At 32.2% G+C, this 9,257-nt stretch overlaps 1 long non-coding RNA gene across 1 annotated transcript; it reads left to right on the top strand.

Moving 5' to 3' along the window:
• Window positions 1-5,413: 5,413 nt before the first annotated feature.
• LOC120155802 lies at window positions 5,414-7,060 on the top strand. The gene is made up of 4 exons (XR_005519314.1): window positions 5,414-5,475; window positions 6,120-6,185; window positions 6,677-6,841; window positions 6,952-7,060. It is a non-coding gene; the product is annotated as an uncharacterized LOC120155802 (long non-coding RNA).
• The last annotated feature ends 2,197 nt before the right edge of the window (window positions 7,061-9,257 follow it).

Genomic DNA, 9,257 nt, shown 5'->3' with positions numbered 1-9,257 from the left:
AGTGGCTAGAAGTTGCAACAATATGCCGGCAAGATTTAAGATGGCAAAAGCTATAAGCATCTTGAATTATAGTCAAGAAAATGGTTTTGTTATAATATTGAGGATTTTAATTATAGTTTCACAAATGTAATTTTTGTATTGTTCACGTCACTTACTCATTGATTTTAAAATAAATTTATTTATATATTTTTTAAGTTAATTTTTTTAGTTTAAAACGAAAAATATGGTTTTAATGATTTTATGAGTAGTTTCTAATTAATAAAATTGTGTTATTGGAGTTTAATTATATTTTATAATTATATATTAATTAGTTAGAGTTTATTTTGAATACATCTATGAGTGGTCCTTTAATTTAAATGCTAGTGGTGCCATATGCCGTGAGTCTAATGACATGAACGCTATCCTTATTTATTGAGTAATTGTTTTACTTGTCAAAAATTTGTATATAAATTATCTTGCATGATTGATAGGCATTTCTATGGGCATTGCATACTTAATTCATTCATGTGGTATGCATTATGGATAGCTTGATAAACATGTCCTATACATATATTTCTTTATTCATATATATTGCATTATACATAGGACATATTGTGCAGGATGATGTCACTATTTTTGTAGTATGTACCGTACTATTGTTTGTTATTGTAATACGATTATATATTTATGCTTATTATCAGGGATAGACTAAAGGGTGCGGGTGGGGAAGTCGTCATTTGAAAATTTAAAGTTGTCATAATATTGTTTTTTATTGTAATACGATCATGTATAACCGCTTGTTGGATAATAAAATGTTATTTAGTTTAGGAAATTCTACTTGTAGAGATTAGCGGATGTATGCGTAGATATGGCTTATTAGTCTATCATGCACTTCATATCATGTTATCTTCCCATTTTAAATTTGGCCTTGTTTCTTAATGTGAGACTCAATATATTTCGGAGCCTCTCATATTTAGTTTATTTCTACTTTTAAGTAATGTATTATGTTTACAGTTTGTAGTTTTGTAATTATTTTATCATACTATTTTAATGCGTTACTTATGGAAAATAATTATTTTTAACTTTGTAACATCCTGAATTGGTCGTAATGTCTAGGTCTGATTTAAGGCGTTACAAATATTTGTTTACGAAATTGTATTCTCATGTTTGGTTTGTCATTATTTATTATGTATGTGTTTGATTCAAGTATTAATTTTTGTATTTCATTGTATTTATTTTTTAAAGAATTTTCATAAAATATATTATATTATATCTTTTTTGTTTTTCATTAATTCTATTAAATATTTTGTAATGATTTTTGCTAGTAATACTCATACATGTTGTTTGAATAAATTATGGAAAAAATGTAGAAATAAATACATACTTACATCGTTGAGTGTATGTAAATCTCTCATAATATTAATGCATATTTATTTTTTTTAAATTGATAAATGGTAGAAAAATATATTAAATCATTTGTATAAAAATTTATAAAAAGCATAAATTTGAATAAGCGGTAGAAAAATATATTAAATTATTTGTATAAAAATTTATAAAAATATTTGTATAAAAATTTATAAAAAATATTTGTATAAAATTTAGAAAAATATATTCCACAACGCTGAAAAATATACACCTGCCACGATACACCACGATACATGAATTCTCCTATAATTATATATTAATTATAATACAAGAGCTTGGCAAATGTTATTTCTTATGTTGTATGGCTTGAGGCGTTGTTGAATGACATGAGGGTAGAGTTGCAAGCTACACTGGTTGTATGGAGTGACAACTCGAGTGCAATATAGCAATGAGTGCTAATTCGGTTTATTATTGGAAAACCAAACATGTTGAGATCTTTACTTTGTGAGAGAAAAGGTTGCAGCAGACAGGCTTAAGGTTAACTATGTTCCCTCTGAGCATGGTGTTGACCAAATAATATTTTGCTATGTTTCGCCGAAAGCTTGGGGTGTTCTCTTTATCCTGTTTTTCATCAATGCATAAGCCTTGAAGAGATACAATTAGTTTCAAACTTCAACAGTAGCAATGAGAGTGGCTCACCGTCATCGAGTCAAGGCTGTTGTAGCTCATTGTCACCATGTTTGTCTTATTTTTACTTCAAGTGTATCTCTTCAACTGCCCATAACAGAACCCATTGTTCAATGGTTGCCGCAATGGAAGATGGATGGGTGACCGGAGATGACCAACGGCAGAAGTAAAGGGGTAAGAATTAGAGATTTTCAGAATTTTGGGGTTTTTCTCAAAATTTCAAAAAAAAGGTTTTTTAAATAATAATATTATTAAGTTTTTTTAAAAATGAAAAAATTAAAAATTTTTAAACGCGACATATGTCATGATGACTAACATGTTGCTAGTTTTACTAGGCTATGGTAATTTACCAAGTATGATGATCAAATTCATACTTTAGAACTCTCGTCTTTGATATGTTTTAGTCCTGATGGTAATGTTTAATGATTGCTTGATAGCAGGAATAGAGTCATGATGGAATTATGAGAGGACAAGTTGTTTAATTTTAAAATAAATAGAATCTCTAAAATTGAACAAACCATAAAAATTAAAGAAATTATGATTTAATTTCACTAATTTTAAAATTGAAGGAGCTTAAAGAGTAATGAAACCAAAAAAATTAGAAGTCGAAATTTCACTTTAAAACTAAAATTGTCCTAAAATATAATTAAACCAGTAAATTTAGGGGGGACGGTGACTTAATTGTAATAATTTCAAAAATATTAATGACCTAAAACCAATTAAACCATCAAAGTGAGGGGGCAATCGTTCCTCCCACCTCCCATGTAGATCCGTCCCCACTTGATAGTTTGATTATCTAATTTAATATTTGTTTATACCATGATTAAATTCCAAATAATTAATACATACTATCATGCATTAAATACCGAGATCATGGAGAATTTTGGCATTGAACCAAAATTTAAGCACTGGCAAGAACAGAGGAAGAGTTGAAGTACATCATCTATAACACGAAGAAATCATCAGCAAGCTTCGAGTTTTGAATGCATAACCTATTAGTGATTAGTTCCCACTGGCAATGGCAACCAAACAAGTATCAGAAGATTAAATGCTTTGAGAAGCATCACAAAGAGGTAATTCAACTTATGCTTAAATAGTTTTTTTTTTTTTTTGAAATAACTTATGCTTAAATAGTTGAACAACAACAACATGCAAAAGAATCAGTTTTGGTTGTGCATCATAAGAATTCATTTAGATTATAGGGTAAACTATCCTAATTGTCACTGAACTTTGGTTTAAATTTAAAACGCTCTAATTTTATCACTTAACTTTAGTTTTTTTTTTATAACGTAAGACCTCCTAAGGCTAGGTTAAAAAACCCGATCCTACAAGGCAACCTCCGGAGGGGCTCAAAGAACCCACCACTCTGTTCCCCCGCTTTTTTCCAGGATTCCCAGCCAACGCGGTTCGAACCTAGGACATGAGACCAGCTCATAATATACTAGAAATTTAGTTTTGGTTTCAATGTAAATATACTAGAAACTAAAGTTCAGAGTCTAGAGGTAAAGCGTTTTAAAATGTAATGGCCAAATTGAAACACAACCTAAATATAACGGGAAAGACAATGACTACCATACAAACCATAAAGTTTTAGTGACATTGGAGTAGTTTAATGGTTTGTATGGTTTGTATAGTTTGTATGGTAGTCATTGTCTTTCCCGTTAACAAACACCTTTGTTATGCCCTTCATGCCAGTCAAGGAAGAAACTGTATCTCTAGCCTCTGTATATATAAATAAAACAAATTAATTGTTGTTTTTGGAGTTTGAACTCACTAGCGTGGAACTGGAGCTTCTTATCGAACCTTTTATCCAATTTAGTCTGGTATTCCAAAAATAAAATCACCTACTAAAATATATTATTTAATTATAAAAATAAATTATTTTAAATATAAAAAAATATTGATATATTCCATTCAGATCGAGGTTATAATCTAAAAATCAAAATGGGAAGAAACTTAAAAATTATCGAGACACGACATAATCAGATATTAATAAAACATTTTCGAATCGAGGTTGAGATGGTCAATAACCCGGAACATGCCTCAATAGAATTTAATTACGATGATGCAATGATTTTTTCAAATAAAATAACCTTTAAATCAAATGGGAGCCTCCATAGGAGCCTATCATATCTAACGGCTAATATTCAACCAACGGCTATCATATGTAACGGGATCTTTTGCTGCTTCGTTGTTTTTGAATTTTTCTTCCCGGTATGTTGCATTTATTAATGTCACGGTGTCCCTTTTTCTTCACCGCCTTTCCTTTCTTTCTTGTCTTCGAGGAACAATTTCAAGTCCAAAAAAACCCTCCTTTGCCTTGCCTTAATCCATCTCTTCCTACCCCAAATCAAATCTCTTTCCAAAATTATACCCAAAAAGCCTTCCCACTTTCTCTCTACTTCAACTCTTCCCATTTCCAGTGGATCGATTACGTCGTCACCATCTTCTTCTCTCTTTAGGGTTTTGTTTCTTTTCTTTCGGGAGTGTTGTTTTCCTTCAACGAACGGGGGATCTTTTGCTGCTTCGTTATTTTTTTCTCGGTATGGACTATGAAGTCTGTGATAGTAGTGGTATGTTGCATTCATTAATGTGCTATTATTCTATTGAACAATGCCTGGTGTTTCTGGGTTTCTTTTTCTTCACCCCCTTTCTTTCTTTCATTTTTTGATTCGAATTGGAATATTGGGTAATGGGTGTATTTTGTTTTTTGGGTTGGGTAAAATGAGGAAGAAGGGTTTAGGGTTTAACTGGGGTCATTGGCTATTTGTTTAATTTTATCAGGGAAATGATTTCTTGCGCTTTTCCTTTCTGGGTTTTATTTGTTTCCATCTTTTAGGTTTTATTTCCAAGCGTTTCTTTGAATTGTAATCGTGATTCAGAGAGAGAGAGAGAAATCCATGATATTAAAACATTAAATTTTTTCTCTGTTTGAAAGAAAAAGTTCATTTTCTTTCTCTCTTTCATTGTTCAATTACTTTTCCATAATACGCTAGATATTTAGTTGGTTGATACAATGATTTTTTCCATAATACGCTAGATATTATGTTGTTATATATATATATATATATCATGTTATATTCTTTTGTGTGTTGCCCATGATCTTCGTCATTTTTTTTGTCTCTTGTTGTTCTTTATTTTTGTTTTCAGGAACTGGTCTTTCTAAAAAGGATTGTGATGAGTTACGGGAAAGATGCTTTTCACTTCTTTTAGAGCCGCTACAGGTAATTCTATGTCGGTGAGAAAATAATTGCTATGTCCCTGCTGGTGACATGAGGTCTGGGTTTTTTTTTGGATTCGTTGAGGTAGCTACACTAATCAATTTTTGACTTTTGAATTTGTCTATCCTCTTTTAATTAGTCAAATAATTCTATAATTGTGATACAGGGGTTCTATTGAAATATCGTGGAAGAACCGATTCAGTTTTTTTAAACACATCACAAGGTAATGTCAGGTCTATTGATCTATAATCTGCATCTTCTTCTTCCTCCTTTTTTTTCATTCTGGTTTTCTCCACCATGCAGCTGTATGTGTTTTTGTTTTATAGTTCTTAACATCCTAAGTTGAGAAAAACAACATGGTCTAGTTTGTTTTAGGTTGATCAGTATTTATTTATACATGTTAGCAGATGATAAGTTGTCCATTTCGACAAAGCAACTCATTGAAATGCTGGTTTACGGAGTTTACTCTTTTGGTTGACAGAGATTATTGTTCCTCTTCCTATAATATGTCTTCAGCTCTTTGAAAATGATAATTGGCTTAGCTCTTTGTCTGCTTTGTGCTACGCGTGCTTTGGCACTTGTCCCTATTTACCTAGTTAAATAGGAGCTTCAGTAGTCTAATGTCAAATTTCTGATCTATATACCTTTTTTCGATTACATCCACCTTTCATTCAATATGAATCTTGTCTTTTGGGGTATCTGGAGTTGTTAAAATCATTGTCGCTGACTATTTGGTTGATCTACTTTAAAAATAAATTTGGGTTTGAAGGGGCCTATTTGTTGCTAGTTATAATATGTATTTGTGTATGTTTCATCATTGCCATGCATTGTATTATTTGATCCTGAAACCTATTTACTTAAATGCAGGACAAGTACAAAGTATATAATCTTTGCTCTGAGAGGCTGTATGATGCTTCATTGTTTGAAGGAAAGGTATGTTGTGGTTTGTTGGGGTTACTCACTATATGTTTACTTCCACCCGGGCTTTTTTTTTGGTTAGTTGTTGCTGTGTGCCATGTGCCTATCATAGAACTTTGATAAAAGATCTTCTTCGAGGTCTCTTAAGCAAATAACCATACCATGTTATATTGCCGTTTGAAAATATTTTTTGATTTCCATTTGGTTGGATCTGTGGAGCAAATCAGAAAAATCAGCCACTAATTTCTTCTTAAACTATTTGGCAATTGAATCCATTAGGAGTTGATGGGCAAGAGTGTTTCACTCAATGATGAAAATCAATTATTGGCAGAAGATAATTCTTAAGAAAAGTCAGTACCACCTAATCTTTGACAAATCTTTATGACCATATCTTTTCCTACTCGTTAATGCATAACAACAAATGCAGCCTGTTAGAACTTATTGTGAGATGACCTATGTGAAATGAAATTATACATCTTATAGTTGATATCCATCTTTTTCTTCAGGTGGCTAGTTTCTCATTTGATGACCATAATTACCCCCCCCAAATTCGATTGATCATATCATTTTGTCAAAGTGCTTACTCCTGGCTGACGGAGGATATTGAGAATGTTGTGGTTGTGCACCGTAAAAGGACAGGGTTGATGATCTCCAGCCTTCTATACTTGAAGGTTCGACCCAATGAACATGTTCTTGAAGAAATACGAGTGAATTTAATATAGCTACACAGTTCTTGGTCACAATGGTTGGTTTTTTTCTTTAACTTGTTATCTCTTTGTAGTTCTTACCCACTGCTGACGAGAATGGACTACTACAACTAGAAAAGACATGTGGATGGGAACGAGCTTGTTTTGCCAAATCAAATTGTGAGCAATTGATTTCTAGTGATTTTTCAGGTTGGTTTTTGGGAGCTGCTTATATCATATCTGATTGTCATATATTTTGGTTTATGATCTCTTGAGATACGTCAAGTACTTTGAAAGCACCTTAACATGCATCGATGGTGAAGATCAGCCTGGGCACATGTAGTCTTCTGGCAAGATGGCCTGTGATAGTGGGAACCATGGTTTTCTATTTTTTATAAGTTTTTTTTTAATTTTTTATTCTAATGCCTATTTATAATCATACCCTGGATTGATAGAAGTTGTGAGAATACCTACCATTTAGTCACTTTTAGAGTATATGTGCTTATTTTTTGTTTCATTATGCTGTCAACAAGGCTAGTAACATGGGAGTAATAATTATCTTGGATAAAATTCTATTTTGTAGAAGTATTCAGTATCTTGGACAAAATATTTGTTCATTAGTTTTCCCAGGCGATGATGTATTAAGATCTGTCGAATCAGCATCTGCTGATGTTAACGGGATTATTAAAGTGGGTTAAACTCTATATCAGTCTATTAGATATGCCTCTTGGAATGGAAATATATAAGATTTTTTTTTGGAAATATATGGTTTATGCATCAGCTGTTGCTCCAGTTTGAAGTTCAAATCCTTCTTATTTATTATCATACCTCTGGCTCTCTTTTATTTTTCTTTTTTGATTGGAGTAGCAAAAAGATTGTTTTTACCTTTTTTTAACCTGAGAAATTTACTAATGTTTCAAAATTCAAAACTTATGTATATATGTAAAATCTAGGTAAAATTTTCAGAGAAGGTTCTTCTACATCTTATAGTAGTCATTGGAGCATGTTTATCATGTGTGGATGTCATATTGCTTACGAAGAAAAAGATTCATAGGGATTTTCTCTTACACCATGAGTAGCTTTTAAAATTTTTCACATTTCATGGTCCGCGTAAGCTTTTCTACGTTTAAGTCATTGGTTTTTTGCTTAGAACTTTAAGCATTTTTCTTTCTTTTATGAAATTTGTTCTGGTATCTTAACATTGTTTGTTTGTTTCTAAAATATTTAGGCAACGATCGTGTTCTCATTGAGGTGTATTTGTTTTCAACACATATTATGTGGTACAGTTCTCTGTATATGGTGGATTATAAAACTATGTTGGAATCCCTCATTTGCAAAAGAGATTATCTTCAATGGAGGTACTTTGTTTTTCTGTTTAGAAATATCTTCCAATTTATCAAGTGCTTCTATATAATTTATTGGGTTGTTGATCTTGCTCATCTTTAAGTATTTAATGGTGTGTTAAACATTCCAATTCATGTGCCAAGCATGCTTATGTTTTGTTTATGTTTGCTCTGTGGACACCCTATGATAAGATAGTATGCCATCTTGACCTGGTAAAAAGAGGATAGTTTAAAGAAGAAGACATTATGGATGCTTTTATGGTACAATGCCTTATCCATCTAAATAGTTGGACGAAAGATACAACATATTATTGAATATTGGCTAAAAGAAACAATTATTTCTTTCTAATATTTGATATGCCAAAACCATTTTAGATAATTAAAATATACTTGTGCATGTCTGTACAAGTGTTAATGGATATGAATTGTGTAGATGCTCGTTTTGTCCGAGCTTATAGCAGATTAGACAATTCGAATCGAGCCCAACATGATATTTAACCCAACCCGTGCTTAGTTGGATTAGGCCACTAAGACGGGCAGTTTTGAGCAGGAAAAGAGAGGGAACGGTTTGTAGAGAGTGGGGGGGTATTTTGAGTTATCAAAAAACTATAAATGGAGGGGGATGGTCAGTTTTTTTGAGGACCACTCATCAATTTGGGGAATTTAACCGAGAGGACAAGGAGAGTTGGAGGACACAGATCAAAAACAGAGGAGAAAACCAGTAGCCATCACCAGAAAAACCGGAGACATTTTAAATAAAAAAAAGAAAGAAAAAAAAACTAAAAAAAATAGAGAAAAAGAGGAGACCCTACTGTTTTATGAAAGCATCATCAACCAAAGAACGAACCACCGAGGAAAGCAAAAAAAAACTTACCCTTCTGATCCATAAGCTCTCGTCGCCTTTGCTAGGAACAAACATCCCATCTAGAAGAAGGTAAACCCTCTTTCGTTATTTTCCCGTTATGCATGTGTGCTCTAAACCTCAGGTTCTAGGGATTTATTGAGGGGTTTTTCTAATTTAGGAAAGTTAGGGTTTCGATTTTTAGGGATTTTGAGTC

The sequence above is a fragment of the Hibiscus syriacus genome, unplaced genomic scaffold, assembly GCF_006381635.1.
Source record: "Hibiscus syriacus cultivar Baekdansim isolate YM2019G1 unplaced genomic scaffold, ASM638163v2 tig00000002_pilon, whole genome shotgun sequence".
NCBI classification, from domain to species: Eukaryota; Viridiplantae; Streptophyta; class Magnoliopsida; order Malvales; family Malvaceae; genus Hibiscus; species Hibiscus syriacus.
Note: the sequence above shows the minus strand (reverse complement) of the source record. Positions and strands in the feature narration are given on the sequence as shown.